Source organism: Hypanus sabinus, chromosome 19 (assembly GCF_030144855.1).
Source record: "Hypanus sabinus isolate sHypSab1 chromosome 19, sHypSab1.hap1, whole genome shotgun sequence".
Taxonomy (NCBI): Eukaryota; Metazoa; Chordata; class Chondrichthyes; order Myliobatiformes; family Dasyatidae; genus Hypanus; species Hypanus sabinus.
The window spans coordinates 71,954,676-71,979,420 of NC_082724.1; the positions used below are offsets into that span (position 1 = coordinate 71,954,676).

A 24,745-nucleotide genomic window follows, 5' to 3' on the forward strand; every position below is an offset into this window, starting at 1 on the left:
CACACATAATATACAGTCACACAAAAAAAGTAGTCCAAGACCCTAAATCCATGGATGTTGCAGCAGTCTAAGTTGAACACAATACAGCTTGTCTTCTGCTGAGCAAACACTGATGTCTGCTTGAGTACAGTGCCACTTCGCTTGCGTAGAGTGCACCAACTCTGACTCCTCTCTCATAGGTGACTGTAAACGGTGACACCATGGCTTCAGGCTTGGAACAGCAGAGGATTTCCTGAGAAATGAAGAATGTTGAGTACCCCTTATCTGAAAATGCCTGGGGCTGGAAATGTTTCAGATTTGGGTTTTTTTTCAGATTTTAGAATATATAATGAGATAGCTTTGGATCGCATCATTTCCAACTCTGAATTTATGTGCTGCCAGTAAGCAGTCTTTCTTATATTGCACAGTAAAAATTATTATATACCATCAATATAATGACAATATAATCTGTGCAGGCTAAAGAAAGCAGCCCAGCACCATTGGGAGAGTAACAGCTGTTGAACAACAACTAACAACAGCAGGCTTTCAGTACCCACCTGGGATAAAAAGTTAAAGTACACTGTATTTTTATTTTACTTTTTTTAAGGTTTCGTTTGAAGTATAAAAACTATCAGAATTGTAGACTTGTTCTGGTGCTAGCTCTTCATCAGTGATTATCAATGAATTCTCAATTCATCAATGCTCATCAATGAATTTCTGTACTGCATTGTGATCAGTAGACTCTTTAAAACTTATAAAATCTTTAAAATTTTAATGCCGTAACTTTTCTTAAATCTCTGCAATACCTTCGATTTTCAGTTCGTCGTGATAGATCTTTGCTTGTTTCATGATCAGCATACTGTTAAGCGGCATACATTCACACCAACATTGATGAATCCATTCTTTCACTACACGATCAAAATTTTCATTGTACATCTTATGTAGTGTTTTTTTCTATTTTTCAATAACATATGTTCATTACATATGAGTCACTTCTCAGAACTGTCTGTGATGTGCAGAGTCCGGGAACCTTTACAGTGTCTGGTGGGATTTTCCATTTGTGATGTCATGTCAGCGCTTAAGAAAATTTCAGATTTTGTAGTTTTGGATACGGGGTACTCAACCTGGACTTCATTATACTTTCTCATTATGGTATTATGACAGTTATCATAACTGTATCATATCTTCATCTAAGTCACAATAATGGACAGGCACAATCTGCCTAAACTAATAACACACAAACAACTGTACTTCTTCTCATCATTACTGATTTATGTTTATCATTAATGTTTACATGTAAACAATCACAGTCGTGGTTCAGAAGAGTAGGTGAACCACTGGAGTAATGTCTTCCACAACAGCTATTTGGAGTCAGGTGTTCCAACCAATGAGATGAGATTGGATGTGTGGGCTGTGGAGCGGCCCTGCCCTTTAAAAAAGACACACAAAGTCAGCTTACTGAGAGTCTGCTCTTGTCAACAAAGATCCATTTATGCCTCGATCAAAACAACATTCATTGAACCTTAGAAGAAGAATTGTAGAGATACATGAAGCTGGAAAAGGCTACAGAAGTGTTTCTAAAGACCTGAGTGTTCATCAGTCCACAGTAAGAGAAATAGTTTCCAAATGGTGGAAATTCTGTGCTGTTGCTATTCCCTTTAAGATTGGGAGTCCTTCAAAGATCGCACCAAAAGTACAATGTACGATGTTGAAGGAGGTGAAAAAAAACCCAAGGATAACATCAGAAGACCTGCAGAGATCTCTAGAACTTTCTAAAGTCTCTGGTTATGTGTCCAGTTAAGAAAAACACTGAACAAGAATGGTGTTCATGGAAAAACACCATGGAGGAAACCACTGCTCTCCAAAAAAAGACATTGCCATACATTTCAAATTTCAAAGATTAACTGGATGTTCCACAATGCTTCTGGGACAACGTTCTGTGGACAGATGAGACAAAGGCTGAACTCTCTGGCAGAAATGTACACTGCTATGTTTGGAGGAAAGAGGTCTCTGCACACCAACATCGAAACCTCCTAACACTGGAAGGGGCATCGTGGTTGGGGCTGCTTTGCTGGCTCAGGGCCTGGACAGCTTGCAATCATTGAGGGAACAATTAATTCAAAATTGTATCAGGACATCTTACAGGAGAATGTCAGGGTAGCAGTCCATCACCTGAAGCTTAATAGAAGTCGGATGATGCAACAAGACAGTAATCTGAAAGACTACAGTAAGTCCACAACAGAATGGATTAAAAAGAAGAAAATTCATGTTTTGGAATGGCCAATTCAGAGTCTGGATCTTAACCCAATTGAACTGATGTGACTTGACTTAAAGAGGGCTGTTCATGCAAGGTATCCCAGTAACACTGATGAACTGAAACAGTTTTGTGTGAAGGAATAGTCTAAAATTCCTCCAAGCCAATGTGCAGGACTGATCAACAGTTACCAGAAATGTTTCGTTCAAGTTATTGCTGTAAAAGAGGGTGGAGGGTCACTCCAGTTACTGAAAGCAAAGGTTCACGTACTTTTTCCAACAAAATACATGTAATATTGGATCATTTTTCTTAATAAATAATTGAACAAATATAATGTTTTTTGTGTTATTTATTTAATTGGGTTCTCTTTATCTAGGTAAAGGGTTCACAAACTTTCTAGCACCACTGTACTTTTACAAGCAGCTTTTTGTCTTGCACCTGAGTTCATGCCGTATACTTAATGCACTTTCGGGTTCTAGGATGCCGAATGCTTGCAACTTTCTTGAAACTCCATGAACTTGCTTCCAGCTTAAAACCAAGCCACATTTCACAACTAGTTACCTAATTAACAAATAAGAAGCTTTCTCAGATATGGTGCCTATAAAAACTGTTGTCAGATCACTTTCACAATCCCTCTGAGCAGCATGGACTTTCCTTGGTCCAATATGCTTTTGAACCAGAGGCACAGAGTTGGCACCAACACCTGTTTGTCCTCTGTTGGGCAATGGTTCATGCTATTGAGATGGTTATGGTATCATCTGGTACCTTTCTTAATTTGCTTTCTGGTGACTCTACTACAGGCAGTGTGGCATGCAAATGGTGAATGGATCTCCAATCAAGTTGTCATCGTCTCAGCCAATCATGATCCCACAATGCCGGTTCGTCAGTTTTATTCCACGTATAAGCTCAATGTGGCATGTTTCACTGGATTTATCTTTTCTCCAGTATAAGATTTTAGATGAATATCTGTAGGTTTCAGTTCAGTATCTTTGAAATGCCATTCAAACTTATTTTGTGGAATGACTGAAACAGCAGAACCACTATCCAATTCCATTTTAATTAATTTGCCATTTAACTTATGGTGTAAGTCATCTTGCTTGTCTATTGTTAGTTTTCACATTGTACATCTCAAGATTACACAGTCCTGTTTCACTCTCATCATTATCAGATGTTTTCAACAGCATACAGATCAATGTTCTGTTTGAAACTGCAACTTGAACTTCTAATGCTTTCTATTCTCTGTGCAGTCCATTTATTTTCGTATGCCTGTCATGCTCTTTGTATATGTCTGACTTCGTTGCATTTTCTGCAAGTTTCACCTTTAAACCTATACTTGTTTGGCGTATGTGAGCCCCTGCTACAATTTGTTCAGCCAGGCTGATTTTTATTTAGATGTTGCAATTTTATTCGTGCTCACTTTCATTCCTGACTGCAACTCAATTTCATTTCTTTCTGTGGTTTCCATTGAAGCAGCAATTTCCACTGCTCTTCTAAATGTAAGCTGTGCTTCAGTTAGGAGCCATTTTTGAATGCTTTCTTATAAGATTCCACAAACTAATCAATCTCTTAGTATATCATTAAGCTCATTTCCAAACTGACAATGCTCAGGCAATCTCTTCAATTCAGCCACCTACGCTGAAATGGACTCCCCTTCTTCTTGATTCTGCTTATGAAACTGAAAGCATTGTGAAATCAACAATTGCTTTGGTTCTAAGTGTTCCTAAGAGTTCATTTTTACTATAGCAGCAAAGTTAATTTCTGATGGTTTGTTGGAATAGTCAAATTTTGAAGCAAACTATGCACCTTTATACCTAATGCATTTAGCAAAATTGGCAGTAACGTCTCATTGGCTATTTTATTTGCTTCAAAATATTGTTCCAATAGCTCAGTATACATAAGCCAATTACCATTGTGTAATCAAACTCATCAAGTTTTCTGATGTAACCAGCCATTTCTGATTTTTTAAATAATGATTGTTATCACCAAGTACTCACACTTTGAACCCTGAATTCTTTAGTTTATGGCCTTTATTTTAATCAAAACTCGTTTGTGCTTTCCTTTCCAAAGAACACATGCTGCTCTGTGTTGGGACTTCTCTCACTGCATTTTATTCTATTTTGAACATCTCACTGCAACAGATCAATAACCGTGTTGGGTTTGTCTTAAAATACTTCATCACTAATATTATGTTTTGTAACTTCAAAATATCAAACTAATTCAAAAGAATACTTAAATCCAAAATTATATGGGTGTAACTTCATCTCCTCAGTAACATCCAATTCCCTGGCCCTAACTGCTTCATCTTCACCATGGATGTCCAGTCGCTATTCACATCTATTCCCCATCAAGAAGGCCTGAAAGCTCTCTGCTTCTTTCTTTTCAAAAGATCCAACCAATTCCCCTCCACCACCACCCTCCTCCGTCTGGCAGAACTGGTCTTCACCCTCAACAATTTTTCCTTCAGCTCCTCCCAATTTCTCCAGACGTGAGGGTTAGCCACAGGCACCCGTTGGTCCCAAGCTATGCCTACCTCTTGGTTGACTATGTAGAAGAGTCCATGTTCGAAGCCTTCCTGGTTCTGGTCTAAGATAGCACTACCGAAGGCAAGCAACAACTTACTGGTAGTTTGATAGGCAAGAACTTTGACAACAAATGTTATTAGTGACACCTTTTCTGAAGTAAGTTCTGGTAAACTGTCACCACAAACAATGAAGAGGTGACTGAAGGTGAAGCTGATTGGAGGGATGAGCCATGCTGGTATGTTGCAAAGTCGAAACATAATATGTTTGAGATGAGGCTGCAGATGGAGTTGGAGTGAGTGATAGTCGAGGCAGAGGAGTTTTGATGCCTATCAAATTAACCCGGGTGCGAGGTTGCATTGCTCTAAATGCCAAACCAATTTGGAGAGGTTGAGAACGGCTTTGGACTGGCAGCAAGGTCTAGGCCCAGAACAATTGCTGTGGTGGGCCCCAGGACCTGTTTTGAGACACGATGCACTGCTTGGACAATTGAAACTCCAGTCCAGATAGACTAGAAAGGCAGGGTGTCAGGACCTGGAGAGAGAGTTGGGCCGATTTTGCACACTCTCTCACTATGTTCACTCCTTTCTCTGTGTTGCTGAGGCTGTGAGACTGCCCCTGATGCGTTGCTTCACATCTGCAAGCTTCACAACAATTTGCCCTGCTAATATGATGACTTGAGGTCGAGGCTTTTGGCCTCCTCTGGCCTGCTGTGCAGATTCAGAGCTAAGCGATCAGTTTGGTTTGGAATTCTGTGCTCCCTTCTATAGCTTATATGATTTGTGTTTTTTCCCCTTCTCTGAGCTTTGGGTGTTATTCTTTTTTTAATTGGTTCCTCCAGGTCTTGTTTGGTGGCTGTCTGTAAGCAGACAAATCTCAAGGTTGTATAATTCATACATACTTTGATAATAAGTGTACTTTGAATCTTTCAATTTAATTTTCCCCAACTCTGCATCCATTACATTTTGCTGCTTTATGCACCCATGCCGAGCTCACCACTTTTATCAATTTTGCCTCTAACTCCACCCTGCCCTTCAATTCTCTTGGTCCATTTTTAACATCTCCCTCAACTTTCTCAATATCTCCGTCTCCATCTCGGGAGACAAATTGTCAACCATCATTTTTTATAAACCTACTGCTTTCCACAGTCATCTTGACTTTCCCCTCTTCCCACCCAATCACCTCCATGATAGGTACATGGAGCTTAGAAAAATAGAGGGATATAGGTAAGCCTAGTAATTTCTACGGTAGGGGCATGTTCGGCACAACTTTGTGGGCCAAAGAGCCTGTATTGTGCTGTAGGTTTTCTATGTTTCTATGTAAAAATGATTTTCCCTTTTCTCAGTTTCTTTGCTTCCACTGCATCTATTCCCAGGATAGCGTTTTCCTTTCCAGGACATCACAGCTGCTGCCCTCACCTGCATTTCCTCCATTTCCTGAACTCATCCCACCTTAACAGTGACAGAGTTCCTCTTGTCCTTACCTGCCACCCCATGAGCCTCTGCATCCAACACGTCATCCTGCACAACTTCTGCCATCTCCAAAAGGGATCCTATATATCTTTACCTCACCACCCCCCTTTACTTTCCACAGTGATCATTCTCTCCACAACTCTCTTGACTATTCATGCATCCTCACTAATCTCCCTCCTGGCACTATTCCTTGCAAGCAGCTCAAGTGCTACAGCTGCCCCTACACCTCCTCCCTCACCTCCATTCAGGGCCCCAAACTGTCCTTCCAGGTGGGGCAACACTTCACCTGCGAATCTATTGTGTCTAGAGCTTTGATGCAGCCTCTTCTACATTGGTGAGACCCATCTTAAGTTGGGAAGCCACTTCGTCGGCACCTCCTCTCTATTCACTAAAAGCAGAGCTTACCAGTAGCCAAACGTTTTAATTCTGATTCCCATTCCCGTTCCGACATGTTCCTGTCCCCATTCCATGGCCTCCACTTGTGCAAAGATGAGGCCACCGGGTGGAAGAACAGCACCTAACATTCTGTCTGGGTAGACTCCAACCTGATGGCATGAATATTGAGTTCTCCTTCCAGTAAAATTTTTTCCCCTCCTTTTCCCTTCTTCTATTCCCCATTCTGGCATTTTCCTCTTCTCACCTGCCTATCACTTCCCCCGGGTCCTCTCCTCCTTCACTTTCTCCCAATCGTCCACTCTCCTCTTCTATCTGATTCCTTCTTCTCCAGCCCTCTGCATTTCCCACTCACTTGGCTTCGCCTATCACCTTCTAGTTATCCTCCTCCACCTTTTCATTTTGGTATCTTCCCCCTTCCATTTCAGTCCTGAAGAAGGGTTTTGGCCCGAAACATCAATTGTTTATTTACTTCCATAAATGTTGCCTGTCCTGCTGAGTTCTGTTTGTGGCATCTATAGACTTTCTCATGTTCACCACACTCATGCATTTGATGTTGTAGTAGGTATAAGCTGAATCTGGTGCTCTGGACATGAAACACGTGCGAAGGGTGTTTTGATATCTCTGCTGTTACCCAAGATCACTATTCATTCACAGTTGAAACTGGGATCACAGAGTCAATTTCGGTTTTGCTGTGAGTTCTATTTGGTTGATATTTTGAGGAACATGGGTACAAATTTAGAATCTACATTTGTTCCTATCTCTAGCCACAATTTATAGATCAAGACGTTTACTGATGTTCCTGCTGCTTTTCAGGTGGAACTGATCCATATGTGCAACTTGTCGATGGCATTCGCTTTCTTTCAGGGGGCAAAACAGGAATTGCACAATTAATGGTAGAGCTGTGCAGAGTGTGGTAGAACAGAAGGATCTGGGAATAGATATATTACTCCTGAAGGTAGGACCCTATCACACTGTTATATGGAAGCTGATTTGCATATATGGTAAATGGGAAAGAAGACACCGGTTGCAAGTAAGCACGTTTACTACTTATTTACAAACAATAGTGAAACACTCAACCAAGCATCTAAGTCAAACAAGTACTATTCTAAACCACCCTAAGTTACAAAAGCTATGATACTAAACACTCAATAACACTTCTAACTCAAACAGGTACTTTGATAAATACCCCCAAGTTACACAACTACAATATGAAATATTCAACAAACTGCTGCTTACCTAAGTTTGTGCTTGGGCCCTCCTGCCTGCAGCACACTTCCCAATGGTTCTTCAGCCCTGGTTGTGACCCAGTCCGAAGGGGAGCTCCTCGCAAAAAGAAAGAGAGTGTCTCACAAGCCCTTTTCTTATACCATACACCTGTTGTGCCTGAGACCAGTAGCATGAAAGCCAGCCAATGGGAGAAACCTATCACATCCTTCAAACAGGCTCATCAGTGACTGGCACGGTGGAGGTGGCTTTTGACTGGCACGTAGGCTAACCCTTGACATTACACATGGATAGATGGGATTGTAGAGAGAGCTTTTGTCACATTGGCCTTCAGAGTATTGAGTACCGGAGTTGGTATGTTAAGTTAAGATTGTATAAGATGTTGGTAAGACCTGATTTGGAGTATTGTCTGCAGTTTTGGTCACTGTCTACAGTAGAGATGTAAACAAAATAGAAAGAATGCAGAGAAAACGTACAAGGATGCTGCCGGGACTTGAGGACCTGAGTTATAGAGAAAGGTTGAAAAAGTTGGGACTTCATTCCACGGAGCATAGGAGAGTGAGGGGCAACTTAACAGAGGTATACAAAATTATGAGGGGCATAGATAGGGTAAATGCAAACAAGTCTTTTCCATTGAGGTTGGGTGAGACTAGAATGAGAGATCACAGGTTAAGGGTGAAAAGTGAAATGCTTATGGAAAACCTGAGGGGAAACTTCTTCTCTCAGAGGGTGGTGAGAGTGTGGAACAAACTGGTGGAGGTGGGTACAATTTCAGCATTTTGGAACAAATTGGGTAAGTACATGGCCAGTAGTGGTATGAAGGGTTATGTGTGGGTCGATGGAACCAGGCAGAATAGCAGTTTGGCCAGTCTCACTCAGACCCTTCCTGCTGCTCAGTTCCTCAGTGAGCCACTAGGAGAAGGAAAAGCCCTCACATCTGCCGACAACAATGTAGGATCCCCCATGAATGAGTGTTGTCTCCTGTTTGTTGAATGGTAGAAGAGCCTTGGATGAATGAGACCACGGGAAGGAATGGCTCAACATTTGGTTCAGTCTGAGACCGCAGGGCTTGTGAGTTTCTAAAGGGAGCAGCCTTTAATTTCATGTCATATGTTGGTTCAAGGAAGAAAATAATAATAAAAAAATGATACAGTTATTAGCACAGAACCTAGCCCAGTAGCGGTCTGGATGTATGCATCAAAAATTTACTAATGCATTGCCTGTGGATTTACATTTATTAATTCTAGTACATTGAGCCATTGGCAAAGTTTCTCTTAGTGCCACACTGTCAGAAAAATAGCCTGACAAGCATTTAAATTAATAAAATAATCCATAAGTAATAGATGCCACAGATATCATTTCAAGACAGGGTCCGAATATAACACAAGCCAGAATATCCTCGAGCAAAAACTGCTGTGTTTGTAATATTGATGTTTATTAGGAAGGTTAGTAAGTAAAGGCAGGTGGTTAGACAATTAGATAAAAACAAAAAAGGTAGCAAATTCTACCATTCTGATAAAGATGTTGATGACCTTGCACCCCTTATGGGAATCTCTCATTAATGAATAACAGAGTGTATGAATTATAGTATGTTTCATCATTTAGGGCCTCCGTCATTCAGAACATGTTCTCTTCTTATTACAACTGTACTGTCAAAGAGGAACTACAGGAAGCCCGACACATTGCAAGGAATGTTTTCGGAACAGCTACTTCCTCTCCACCATCAGCTTTCTGAATGGACAATGAACCCATGAACACTATCTCATTATTGTGCTCTCTTTTTGTCCTACTTATTTAATTTATATCTATATATTTCTTATTGTAATTTACAGTATTTTATGTATTGTTAAGTACTGCTACCACAAGGCAAAGGAATTCTTGATATACAGAATGTCAGTGCTATTAAATCTGATTCTGATTCTGTTTGAAACATGTGGGGGGCATGACTATTATAATGAGAGGCTGCAATACTACCATAAGTGATTTGTTTCCAGCCAGAGCTCTGATCCCTAAGTTGATGTTTGCCTCAGAAATCAGAATGGATGAGAGGAAGTGAAGTGGCTCTTTTACAATGCATTTCAAAAGATACTGTATCTAAAATACCCTCTCGTATACTAATGTTCTTGCTTCCAAATTATGAAGTCAAGGGTGAGGAATATTGGGCAGCTGTTTGTCCGCCAAGATTATAGCGCTATCCAGGATAAATACGTAGCAATTCTTGGCCTGTTCAGGTTAGCAGGGAAGTTCTGTGTATCTGTTTGGCACTGTTTTGGCATTGTTCATTTTACAGACACACCATTTTACAGAACATCATAAAGACAAAAAATTCTGCAGATGCTGGAAATTCAAGGCAATACACACAAAATACCAAAGGAACTCAGTCGGTCAGGCAGCATCTATGGAGAGGAATAAAAAGTTGATGTTTCAGGCTTCTTCAGGACATGAGGTTGTGGTTACAGAGAAGAGTACATCATCATTCTCTCCAGGTGAATTCTGCACCTGATTCCTCTTCCATGTAAACATCATTTCGTTTCTCACCCCTCAACGTGTGGTCACCTGAGAGCTAACGAGCGCCATCCAATGTCTCCTTTAGAAGGGTTGGCTTGAAAATTTCATTAGATTTACTTACAGTAAGCCATTTTAATTTTTTTGATATAAATTGCTTTTTTATTTAGAGATGCAGCATGATAACAGGCCCTTCCAACCTGATGAGCCCATGTCGCCCAATTACACCCATGTGACCAAATAACCTGCTGACATGTATGTGGGAGGAAAATGGGGCACCTGGAGGAAACCCACATGGTCAAACTCCTTACAGGCAACGGTGGGTTTTGAACCCAGGCTGGTAATTCTGTAAAGCACTACGCACACCACTACGGGCAATCTTCAGCAATACTTCTGATCTTTGTGGGCAATTATCTGTTATATTCTAAATTTATAATTGATAAGGTTTTGCCATGGAAATAGTAAAAGAAAATTCAGGTGTTTGGCACTTTGCATTGAATTGCCTGCATTCTGAAGGTTGTGCACCATCAGAGTACACATGGGCTGGTCAAGTAAATTCCATGTGTGCTGGGATTATTCAATCTCCTTCAACAATTAGCTTGTGACTACTTGTACCACTGGATCCAGGCTCCCAAGGCCAAGAGAGAGGAAATTCCCCAGTAAAATGGGTTTTCAACTTGAAAAACTCTCCAGTCATTGTTGGATACGGTGGACAACCAATAATTTCCACCTTAAAACTCTCCCACACTGGTCTCCGGTCATTGTTCGATTCAATGGACAACCAACACATTGAGATGTTGGCAGCATTGCCAAGTAACAGCTGAACAGCCAGCACAGTAGTTGTGACCCTCAGGCATGGAGCCAACAAATGTTGAGCTGGATATTCTGACCTGTTATGTGTAACATCTAGTAAAGTACCTATAAGATCAAAGGTTTAATGTATTTATTTGTTCATGAAGGTGGATGGAACCGACGAGGCCAGCAATTACTGCCCATCCATAATTGGCAATGAACTGAAAGGCTCATTGGGCTGTTTCAGAGAACAACAAAGAGTCAAACAGCTCAGCTGGTCTAGTGTCACAAACAAGGCCAGATTGTGTTTAGATGGCAGATTTCCTTCTCCGAAAGGCAACAGTCAATGAGCCTGGTTTACATTTAATCTGCAGTCTCAATCCAGTAAGGTAGATATTGGGCATGTAAAGACTTTGGAGAACAAGGTTTATTTCTGCTAAATCTGAGCAAAGAAATTGCACTCTTTTAGCATATTTGTGACTTTGAATGCTGCAGGTCTTCATAGCCATCTTTTAGAGTGCAGATTCTAAGTCATGTGTGTTGTTCCTTTCTGCACCTAGTGACACATCAGGCTGCTACCTTGCCACTTATTTAGCATTTTATCTATTTTCTTTATGAGGCCAAGTTGCTAGCTCAATGCTCAATCCAGCACAGATGGAAAGCATGCATGCAAGGACCTGGCTGGATTCGAACCTAAGACCACTCGTCTCAAAGTCCAGTGTGGATTCCACTACACTACTAGCTAGCTTTTTTATGCCATGGACCCCCATCATTAATCGAGGGATTCGAGGACTCCAGGTAGGGAACCTTGCTCTAAGGAAATGTGACAACCAATTTGCTCCAAACAAGCTCCCACAATCAATAATGTTACAGTGACCAGACAATGATTTTTTTTTTGTGATGTAGCTTGAAAAGAGTTGAGCAGGACATGAGGATGGCTCCTTGCCCTCTTTGAAATACTATCATTGGATTTTTTTACATCCACCTCAGTCAGTAAACAAGACTTTAGTTACATGTCTCATCTCAAAGTTGACATTTGCAATTGTACAGTTCTTTCTCTGTAACACATTTTTGTACCCAATTATCTCTGACTCAAAGTGAAGAATACCACTCATTGTGCAAAGGCTGACATTTAAGTAAGTCTTAATTAATTTCTCAAACAGCAGGGGCTTTCCCCAGTGTCTTCCTCAACCACCGTTATCAAAGCAGGCCATTTGACTCTTAGGAAGAGAGAACACCTTCTAAAACTTGAATTTGAAAATTCACATTTATCTATTTGACATCAACTACAGTAAACTTCAAAGTTAAAGGACCAGATCAGGCTGAGTTTGCCAGTGTTCTGACTGGAATTGTTGGTTTTTGAATTGTTTGAACAGCTATAATTCAAACCTTCCATGCTTGTGTGCAAAACACAAAGCCAAGAACTTACTGATAGATTTAGAGGGTTAAATCTGTCAGGATTTTTTTGCCAGTTAAGTTCTTGAGGAATCTGGATATGGGACCCTGTAGTGCTTACTTTTCCTGTATTCTCTAGAAAATCAGCATGTGGATCTCAGATCAGAAGACAAAAAGGAAAAGAAGGGTTTGTTTTTTAATTATTTCAGTTCAGTTTAATGTTTTGTTTGTTGATACTTTAGTTGTTAGATTCAAGATTGTTTATTGTCATTCTTCAGAAAACGAATATAGAGGAGAACAAAATAATTATTACTCCGTATCCATTGAGTGTGGTCGTGTGTGTATATATATATATAAAAGATTAGCTTATATACATAAACCAGTTGTATGTACATAAAGTGAAGCTAGGTGCAAGGTTTGTACTTTTTTTTTATACAAAATTTTCTTATTATAAATTCAGTTCTATACAGTACATACAAAATAGTGACTAACACAATTACTCTATTACAAATAGACAATACACATTAAACCAAAATATTCCTATCTCTATCAATGACGCCAGTTACACCCCGTGGAGCCCAACAGTCCCAGAAGGCCTCAAAGGTCGCCATGGACTGTGCGTGTTCCTTTTCAAGTTACCCAGGCACAAACATACTCCTAAACATTGCCAGGCAGATCCTCCCACCACCCTTTTCCAAGACCCACGGATGGCTGTTTTCGCCAGCCCCAGGAGCAAGTTGACAAGGACATCCTCATTCCTCCATGCACTTCTCCTTACTGGATGACCATATATAATTAGGGCGGGGCTAAAATACAAACTGAAGGCAAGAAGCAGCCCACACAGATATGCAAAAAGGGGCTGCAGCCTCACAAACTCCACGTAGATGTGTTACACGGTCTCTTCCAGCCCACAGAAGAGGCATGCTGCTGGGAGGTCCGTGTACACACTAAAGAATTTATTACAAAGGGTATCAACATAAGGTGATTCTGACTGGAAATGAAAAAGTGAGAATGTGACAATTGGCAAAAAGAGCTATTCTAGGTAGCAGCAGGACATTTGGAAACACAGTAAGACAGTGGCTGTGTCAATGTACAAAAGTCTTGGGCGCATATACAGTGCCTATAAGAAGTATTCACCCCCCCCCCCCCCCGGAAGTTTTCATACATTATTGTTGTACAACATTGAATCACAATGGATTTAATGTGGCTTTTTTTTGCCATTGATCAACAGAAAAAGACTTTTGTGTCAAAGTGAAAACAGATCTCAACAAAGTGATCAAAATTAATTACAAATATAAAACACAAAATAATTGATTGCATAAGTATTCACCCCCTTCAGATCAGTATTTAGTAGATGCACCTTTGACAGCAATTACAGCCTGAAGACTCTGTGGCTAAGGTCCCTGTCAGTTTTGCACATCTGGACACTGCAATTTTTCCCCATTCTTCTTTACAAAACAGCCCAAGCTCTGTCAGATTGCGTGAGGATCGTGAATGAACAGCCCTTTTTCAAGTCCAGCCACAAATTCTCAATTGGATTAAGGACAGGCCTCTGACTTGGCCACTCCAGAACATTAACTTTGTTGGTTTTAAGCCTCTCCTGTATAGCCTTGGCTTTATACTTGGGACCATTGTCTTGCTGGAAAATAAATCTTCTCCCAAGTCACAGTTCATGTGCAGATTGCATCAGGTTTTCCTCCAGGATTTCCCTGCATTTTCCTGCATTCATTTTACCCTCTACCTTCAAAAGCCTTCCAGGGCCTGCTGCAGTGAAGCATCCCCACAGCATGAAGCAGCCACCAGTATGTTTCATGATAGGGATGGTATGTTTTTGATTATGCGTGGTGCTTGGCTAATGGCAAACATAGCATTTAGTCTGATGGCCAAAAAGCTCAATTTTGGTTTCATCAGACCATAGAACCTTCTTCCAGTTGACTTCCTCACATCCCCACGTGCCATCTGGAAAACTCTGACTGAGATTTCATCTCAGTTTTTCTCAACAGTGGCTTTCTCTTTGCCACTGTCCCATAAAACTGTGACCGGTGAAGCACCCGGGCAACAGTTACAGTATGCAGTCTCTCCCATCTCAGCCAGTGAAGCTTGTAACTCCTCCAGAGTTGTCGTAAGTCTCTCGGTGGCCTCCCTCGCTAGTCCCCTTCTTTCATGGTCACTCAGTTTTTGAGGACAGCCAGCTCTAGGCAGATTTACAGCTGTGTCATATTCTTCCCATTTCTTGCTGATTGACTTATCTGTGCTCCAAGGGATATTCAGTGACAGAAGTTTTCTTGTATCCATCCCCTGACTTGTGCTTTTCAATAACCTTTCTGCAGAGCTGCTTGGAGTGTTCTTTAGTCTTCATGGTGTAGTTTTTACCAGGATACTGACTCAGCAGCAGTTGGACCTTCCAGATCCAGGTGTATTCTTACTACCAACAATTGCAACACCTTGACTGCACACAGGTGATCCCCATTTAAATAATTATGTGACTTCTAAAACCAGTTGGCTGCCCCAGTGATGATTTGGTGTGTCATGTTAAAGGGGGGAGGGGGGGGGTGAAGACTTATGCAATCAATTATTTTGTTTTATATTTGTAATTAATCTAGATCACTTTGTAGAGACACAAAGGAGTCTTTTCTCTGTTGATCAGTGTAAAAAGCTAAATTAAATTCACTGTGGTTCAATGTTGTAACACAATAAAACATGGAAACTCCCAAGGGGGAATACATTTTATAGGCACCATATTTAGCTAGGATGCCTAAGACTTTTGCACAGTACTGTATTTGCCAACATGGAGCAGAGAGTGAGTTTGTAAATCTGTTGCGAGCAAAGGATGTTCAGAATTGTGAGGGTGGAATACCATGGGAGGGGTGTGGAACAGTTGGCAGAGGAGTGTTGGAGAGAGTGAGGGTGGAACGGATGCCGACTTACCCTGCCCTGAGACACAGGCAAGATCATTTGATTGCAAGCAATTGGTTAATTCATCATTACAGAGTGTCTCTCTAGTGTATCCTGCTCCCTTCCCCTTTACCCAACCATGATTCCCCTCTCCTTGCCCCTTTCCCACTGTCAGTCCACAATAGAGACCCATGGCAGAATCAGTTTTATCATTACTCACATGTTGTGAACTTTGATTTCTTTGTGGCAGCAAAACAGAGCAATACATAAAATTGCTGCAGTGCTGTGCAAATTCTTAGGTACCCTAACAACATCTATGTGCCTCAGACTTTCAACAGTATGGTAGGTATGAGGTATAATTGAAAACTTCCTGAACTTATTTACATTTACAGTTAAAATTGGAGCTTGGTTCTTGAATTTCACCTATATCCACATAACTCCAGAAAACTGCCTAACATTGGACAGTCCCTTTGGTCCACAGCATTGTGCCAAACAAATACAATTTGTAATTAAACGAAACTAGTCCCTTATGCCTTTATAATGTCTGTATTCTTCAGATATATTGTGCCTATCTATGAGCCTCGCAAATACCTCTGATTACTTATCTTGACCACTACACCTGGTAGCACACTCTAGGTGCCCACCACCATTCTGTGTAAAAAACTTGCCCCACACTTGCTCGTTAATCTTCACCCATCTCACCTTAAATGCATGCTCTCTGACATCAGTTATTTCAATGTGGAGAAGAAGATACTGGTTGTCTACTCTATGATATATGCCTCACGTAATCTTGTGAAACATGATGAGATCTTCACTGAGCCTTCAGTGCTCCAGAGAAAACAGCCCAAGTTTGTCCAATCTCCGTTTATATCTCATGCCCTCTAATCCAGGCAGCAAACAGGTAAACCTCTGCTGTATTCCCTCCAAGGCCTCCACATCATTCCAAAAAGGAGGTGACCAGAATGGAATGTAATAGTCCAGATTTGGCCTAACTAGAGTTTTATAAAGCTGCCATATAATTTCCTGACTCCTGAACCCAGTAAAGAGACCAATGAGGGCAAACATAACCATATAACATACACAGCAGATTCTGCAGAAACATTAAGCAATATACACAAAATGCTTGAGAAACTCAGGGGAGTAAACAGTCAACGTTTCAGAGTGACATTCTTCATCTGGACTGCAGAGGAAGAGGGGCAGAAGCCAGATTTAAAAGGTGGGGTGGATGGAAAGACATACACACTGGCAAATGGTAGGTGAGAACAGGTGAGGGGGAAGTCGGGTGGATGGGAAAGGGGGGGATGAATTAAGAAGCTGAGAAAGGGTATGTGGAAGAGGTAAAGGGCTCAAGAAGAATTAATCTAATAGGAGAGGACAGTAGACCATGGAAGAAAGAGAAGGAGTTCAGAAACTAGGGGCAGCTCAGCTGGCTATCCATTTCAGTTTATCCTGCTCTTCCTGTTCCAGCAGGTCCTCAACAGCCATACTGAGGCTAAACTCAGGTTGAAGGGACCACACTTCATACTTCGTCTGGATAGCTCTCAAGCTAATGGCATGAACATTGATTTCTCCAACTTCCGGTAATTTCTCCTCCCTTCCCTCTTTCTATTTCCACTCTCTAATTTGGAAACCCCATCACCCCTTTTCTTCTCCTCAAAAAATGTATGCTCCACACCGACAGCACTTGAGGTCAACAAAATTTGAAATGTGGAGGAACTGAGTGGATTAAGCAGGCAGAAGACCAATGGGTTAAAATTAGAGTGACATGTTCCTGGAGCGTCTGCTAACCATTGATGAAGGAGTGGTGAATTGTTCTAATGCTTCCAACTGGAATCAAGTGAGCTGTTCTTAAAATAGAACAATTTTAAATTATTTATTGTCTTTCTTCTAGGAAGAATAACCAATAGTCCCCGACGAATAGGTATACTAGTTATTCTGTAAAATCTGAAATTAGGTTATCTAACAAAAACATAAATCTTCAATTTGGAAAAACAAATTGGACTGGGTAATAAAATGCAAAAAGCAAGACTGACTACAAAAATAATATTTTTAAAATGAAGTAAAATCAAAAGGATATATTAGGAGAAAGAAGTTTATTTATAGGAAAGATATGAATAAAAATAGTGTAAAGCATACAAAATGCTGGAGAACTCAGCAGGTCAGACAGTAACTAGGGAAAGGAATAAAGAGTCAATGCCTCAGGCCAAGACCCTTCTTTGGGATTGGACAAAGCACATTCCTGATGATGGGTCTTGGCCCAAAACATCAACCCCTCATTCCTCTCCACAGATGCTACATGACCTGCTGAGATTCTCCATCATTTTGTCAGTACCTGTTACTTTGGATCCCCAGCTTCTGCAGAATCTCTTGTGTTTATGATAAAAATGCTGTTTTGTACTCTGAGATAAACAATGTGGACAGGAGAGGTGAGATAGGACAAATGGTGAAAAGGTGTTTCAAAATATAAAATTTGAATAATAGAGCAGCAACAACAGATATTTGTTCATGGAAAGAGGACAGTCCAAAGAGAAGAAAATAAATTGTTCAAATTAAGGAATGATGAAAATAAAATGAACCCAAAATAAAATTTACACAGAATGGCATGGAATGTATCACTTAGAAGTAGGTCATTGCTACCATTTAAGTTCCAATTGATTCAATGCCAGATCAGAATTATTCTCTGGAACTAGGTAAATATTGCCAGCTTCCTTGTCTGCTCTAACTTTTTTTTTAAATACTTAAGATGTGCAAAACACATTTTAATTTTCTTTCCCTTTCTTTGTCCATAAGTGAAGCTAAGCTTCTGATCTTAATACCTCCATTGGTCACTTCTCCATGTTCGGGATCTTTCTGAGTATTGCTGAGTGTCATTTCACAAACCATCGGCAAAATCTGAATCTATCAGCTCTTCAGATGGTGCTGTTGTCAGCAGCATGAACAGTGGCATTGTCAAAAGCAGTTCTGATGAAAAGCTTTCTAATCCACAGATGTTTTATTCCAGGATTCAAGCATCTGCAGTATTTTTGGGGATTTTCACTGCATTTTCCCCTATTTTTTGTTTTGCTGAATGACTGGTTGTGCCATGTCTTATTGAGTAGAACTCCAAAAGACAGCAAGGGCCCTACTTGGTCAAGAAGCATGTAACGAATTCAATGTGGAACTGCGTCAGCACCCCAGATATTCTGTACAGTTACATCAGGAACACAATGCCGAGTACATTTATGAGGTTATCCAACACAGAAACAGCCCCTTCACCTCACAGTATCTGTGCCAAGTAGCTACAGACTTCTACTAATGCATTTTCCAGCACTCATTCCCCAGCCTTCTGTCCCATGGGAGTTCAAGTGCTTCTCTTAATACAGTGCTTGTCAAATGTTGTGTGAGGGCCTGACTCCAGTTGCTCCTCAGACACACAGTAGATTCTAACTACATTTTGGTTACTGAGGTAATTGCTATGTTCACCTGAAGGAAAGGTTTTTCCAATATTTAGAGGGCTTATTATTCCCAGAATCATGACAGCCTGTGAAGCAACATAATCTTTGAGTGTGTGCTCTTTTAAAACGGAATCTAACAAATTTATAGTGTCAGTACAATTCACTGACTGAATCCTTGCTCATGAAAAAGGAGAAAGATTATGCTTTGTCTATATGGCCTTGGACAGCAGCCCACTAGGAGAAGGAAAACTGCTTTTAAACCTCTACTGCCTTGTGGCCATACCCACCCATGGGAAAGGCATCGGGAGTAAACCCCAAGGGGGAAATCCAGAACTGGGGACCGTAAGGCAGTTTGATATTGTTTACAACTTCACCCTGGCAGCCTCTGTGATGACACTGTGCCAAGCTGTATCAGCGATTGCCCTTCCCTTGGACTACATCAGTGACGTGGAGAGGGGGAACCCACTGCATGGACAACAGGCAGTTCTTCAAATCTTCCCACCCAGGCTTGCACTCTGGAGAGGACAGTCCACCAGAGGCACAAACCCATAATCCCCTGAGATTGAACGCTGCCTACTACTACGATATGTGTTTTGTTTGTGGCAGTGACTCATTGTATGTATCACATTTAGGACATTTCTAAGATATATGATTAAGGGGATTTATAAATGTATCTTCTTTTATTTAAGAGGGAATTATTTGGAGACAGTTCAAATAATTGGTTATTATGAGACAGGATTGAATACATTTTCATCTTTGTTACCTTCATTGGGTAGATTTAAAGCAGAGGTTGATGGGTTCTTGATTATTAAGGGCATCAAAGGTTATTAGGAGAATAATGAAATGACCAAAGGGCCAAATGGCCTAATTCGGTTCCTATATCTTTATGATCTTATATAAATGTTAGCCACTTTCAAAACAAGTTTAACAGGAAGTTTAAGTTTAATCTATCAAGTTTAATGCAAACGGGTCTTGGCCTGTAACATCGACTGTTTATTCATTTCCGTAGATGCTGCCTGATCTGCTGAGTTCCTCCAGCATTTTGTGTGCGTTGCTTGAATAGGAACTTGCCTTTTCTCGACATGGTTACTGTTTAACCCTGAGCACTGGTCTATCCCTTCTATTTCTTGGTAGTGCCAATTTATAATGATTTGTAGGTAAAAATTTTCCCCCACAGTCTCCCACTATGCACTAAATTTGTGTTGCTTTATTACAAATCAAAGTTCCATAAGGTTGTTATAGCCGGGAGGGGTGGGGTGTAGTAGTGGGAATACACCCTCACTACCTATTAAATGTTCCCAATGGTGTACATCTCAAATAGCCTCTGACAACCAAGACCAGCGCCTGGCCTTCACATGCAGCTTTGCTACTAAGCCTGACTAAGGTGGGTTACTGGTGCCTTAATGCCAGTTGCATTGGGCAGATAGGGCTTGTTAGCTGTGGTTGGTAGCTTATCCAGGAGAAGTGAAATTCTGATCTCAAACCTCTGCTACTATATGGCTATACCCACTCATGAGGAAGGCCTTGAGAGTCAGTCCCGATGAAAAATTCAGAGATGGAGCCTGGAAGTCAGCCCTATATTAAATTCATTGTGAATTGGCAACTCTTGCAACACCACTAGTGCTAATCTGTATCAGTCCTGGCCATTCCTTTCAATGTGGAGAGGGGCAGCCTACTTTGTGGGCAACAGCGATGCTGTTAAAAACACCCAACAACCTGTCGTTCACAGCTATCCATGGTAATAAATTCCACAAATTCACCACCCTCTGGTTAAAGAAATGTTTCCACATCTCTGTTTTAAATGGAATCCCTCTAACCTGAGGCATTCCCTCCTTGTCCTAGTCTCCCCCACCATGGGAAACATCTTTTCCACATCTACTCTGTCTAGGCCTTTCGATATTTGAAAAGTTTCAATGAGATTGCCTCTTATCCTTCCAAGTTCCAGCGAGTACAGACCCAGACCCATCAAACGTACCTCGTATGATAAACTTTTCATTCCTGGAATCATCTTTGTGAACCTCCTCTGGACCCTCTCCAATGCCAACACATCTTTTCTTAGAAGAGGAGCACAAAACTGTTCACAATACTCAAGGTGAGGCCTCACCAGTGCCTTATAAAGCCCTGCTTTTGTATTCTAGACCTCTTGAAATGAATGCTAACATTGCATTTGCCTTTCTCACCACTGACTCAGCCTACAATTTAACATTCAGGGTGCTCTGCACAAGGACCCAAGTCCATACATCAGGTTTTTGGACCTTCTCCCTGTTTAGACAATAGTCTGCATATTTATTTCATGGCCATGCATTTTCCAACATTGCATTTAATTTGCTAATCACTTGCCCATTCTCCTAATCTGTCTAAGTCCTTATGCAGACTAATTGTTTCCTCAACACCTCCTGCCCCTCCACCAATCTTCGTATCATCTGGAAACTTGGCAACAAAGCCATCTATTCCATCATCTAAGTTATTGATGTACAGGATAAAAAGAGGTGGTCCTGTAACACCATAGGCTCCTAACTTGGTGAGCAGCCTCATGTGTGGCATCTTGTCGAAGGCCTTCTGAAAGTCCAAATGTACAACATCTTTATCTTTATCTACCTTACTTGTAATCTCCTCAAAGAATTGCAACAGGTTTGTCAGGCAAGATTTTCATTTAAGGAAACCATGCTGACTTTGTCCAATCTTGTCTTGTGTCAACAAGTAATCTGTAACCTCATCTTAACAATTGACTCCAACATAGAAGCATAGAAGACCTACAGCACTACCCTTCGGCCTACAAAGCTGTGCTGAACATGTCCTTACCTTAGAAATTACTAGGCTCACCCATAGCTCTCTATTTTTCTAAGCTCCATGTACCTCAAAAGTCTCTTAAAAGACCTTATCGTATCCGCCACCATCACCGTTGCCAGCAGCCCATTCCACGCACTCACCACTCTCTGAGTAAAAAACTTACCCCTGAGATCTCCTCTGTACCTACTCCCCAGCACCTTAAACCTGTGTCCTCTTGTGGCAATCATTTCAGCCCTGGGAAAAAGCCTCTGACCATCCACATGATCAATGCCTCTCATCAACTTATACACCTCTATCAGGTCACCTCTCATCCTCCGGTGCTCCAAGGAGAAAAGGCCAAGTTCACTCAACTTATTCGCATAAGGCATACTCCACAATCCAGGCAATATCCTTGTAAATCTCCTCTGCACCCTTTCTATGGCTTCCACATCCTTCCTGTAGTGAGGCGACCAGAACTGAGAACAATACTCTAAGTGGGGTCTGACCAGGAGTCTATACAGCTGTAACATTATTTTGCGGCTCCTAAATTCAATTCCACAATTGATGAAGGCCAATACACCATACGTCTTCTTAACCACAGAGTCAACCTGTGCAGCTGCTTTGACCATCCTATGGACTCGGAGCCCAAGATCCCTCTGATCCTCCATGTTGCCAAGAGTCTTACTATTAATACTATATTCTGCCATCCTATTTGACCTACCAAAATGAACCACTTCACACCTATCTGGGTTGAACTCTATCTGCCACTTCTCAGCCCAGCTTTGCATCCTATCGATGTCCCACTGTAACCTCTGACAGCCCTTCACACTATCCACAACACCTCCAACCTTTCTCTCATCAGCAAACTTACTAACTCATCCCTCCACTTCCTCATCCAGGTCACTTATAAAAATCACGAAGAGTAAAGATCCCAGATCAGATCCCTGAGGCACACCACTGGTCACCAACTCCAAGCAGAATATGACCCATCTACAACCACTCTTTGCTTTCTGTGGGCAAGCTAGTTCTGGATCCACAAAGCAATGCCCCTCGCATCCCATGCCTCCTTACTTTCTCAATAAGCCTTGCATGGGGTAACTTATCAAATGCCTTGCTGAAATCCATATACACTACATCTACTGCTCTTCCTTCATCAATGTGTTTAGTCACATCCTCAAAAAATTAAATCAGGCTCGTAAGGCACGACTTGCCCTTGACATAAGCCATGCTGACTATTCCAAATCATATTCTACCTCTCCAAATGTTCATAAATCCTGCCCCTCAGGATCTTCTCCATCAACTTACCAACCACTGAGGTAAGACTCACTGGTCTATAATTTCCTGGGCTATCTCTACTCCCTTTCTTGAATACAGGAACAACATCAGCAACCCTCCAATCCTCTGGAACCTCTCCCATCCCCATTGATGATGCAAAGATCATCGTCAGAGGCTCAGCAATTTCCTCCCTCACCTCCCACAGTAGCCTGGGTACATTTTGTCCGGTCCCAGCGACTTATCCAACTTGATGCTTTCCAAAAGCTCCAGCACATCCTCTTTCTTAATATCTACATGTTCAAGCTTTTCAGTCTGCTGCAAGTCATCACTACAATCACCAAGATCCTTTTACATAGTGAGTACTGAAGTAAAGTATTCATTAAGTACCTCTGCTGTTTCCTCCGGTTCCATACACACTTTCCCCCTGTCACACTTGATAGGTCCTATTCTTTCTTGTCTGATCTTCTTGCTCTTCACATACTTGTAGAATGCTTTGGGGTTTTCCTTAATCCTGCCTGCCAATTATGGCTCCTTCTGTCTCTCCTAATTTCATTCTTAAGCTCCTTCCTAGTAGCCTTATAATCTTCTAGATCTCTAACATCACCTAGCTCTCTGAACCTTTTGTAAGCTTTTCTTTTCTTCCAGACTAGATTTATTGCAGTCTTTGTACACCACAGTAGAGAAAGGATCCAAGATGGCAGCATGACGCAGCTTGCAGCGGCCACTCCGGAACTGATTAGCTATTATTTGTGAAGTGGGGTGCTGTGTGCAATCATAATCAATTGAAAATGGATGTGGAAGCATGGAGAAACATCAGGAAATTCCAGGAAGACCTTCTTCGTTGCTGCTGCTGTGAGGTCCAGGACTCTGCTGGGAAGAACAGGCCCCCAGTCCTCGGGGTCGCGTTGCCGATGGCCGTTGGTGGGGCCGTCTTAATACGCTCGGCAGAGGATGGTGCTCGGAGAAGCTGTGCCAGAGGGGACGGTCGTCAGCTCGGAGATTCGACAGACTCAGGTCGCTTTCGGTGTGTGCTGTGTCTGCGAGGCTGGTTTCAACGGAGCTTCCATTGTGTGCTGCGTCTGTGAGGCTGAGTTTGACGGAGCTTCTATTGTGTGCTGCGTCTGTGAGGCTGAGTTTGACGGAGCTTCCATTGTGTGCTGCGTCTGTGAGGCTGAGTTTGACGGAGCTTCCATTGTGTGCTGCGTCTGTGAGGCTGAGTTTGACGGAGCTTCCATTGTGTGCTGCGTCTGTGAGGCTGAGTTTGACGGAGCTTCCATTGTGTGCTGCGTCTGTGAGGCTGAGTTTGACGGAGCTTTCATTGTGTGCTGCGTCTGCGAGGCTGAGTCGGGCAGCGCCGTGGAAGTCCATAGCGGGGGTATTCCCTTCTGCCGCCGATGTGGGATGGCGAGTCTGTCGGGACCCTGGGGACTTGCGGAAACTGTGGTGATTTCTTTTGAACTTACAGTCCTTTAACATCTTGGACTATTTTTACTGTGCCCATAGTCTGTTTTTTTTTATCAATTATGCTATTGTTTGCACTGTTGTAACTATATGTTGTAATTATATGGTTTTGTGCAGGTCCTGCAGCTTTAGTGTTTGGCCTTGTTTTTGCCTGGTGGATTTGGAGCTCTTTTCCGGGGAACGTGCTAGACGGTAGCGCAATATTAATATGCAGCAGCCTCTCCGGACTCTGGATTGGGGATTGCCAAACGTTACATGGATTTTCTGGTGTAGTCTGTTTTGTCATATGCTTTTGTGATATCATTCTGGATGAACGTTGTCTCATTTTTTAACTGCATTACATTTGTGGTTTCTAAATGACAATAAACTGAATCT

At 41.6% G+C, this 24,745-nt stretch overlaps 1 long non-coding RNA gene across 1 annotated transcript in view; it reads right to left on the bottom strand.

Annotated features, from left to right (window-relative positions):
* Positions 1–640: 640 nt before the first annotated feature.
* LOC132378047 (uncharacterized) overlaps positions 641–24,745 on the bottom strand; it is a 44,845-nt gene continuing 20,740 nt past the window's right edge. Inside the window, exons 2-3 of the long non-coding RNA XR_009506874.1 lie at positions 7,857–7,940; positions 641–1,408 (exon numbers count right to left, since the gene is read on the bottom strand). This is a non-coding gene — a long non-coding RNA (uncharacterized LOC132378047). The remainder of the gene's footprint in view (positions 1,409–7,856; positions 7,941–24,745) is intronic.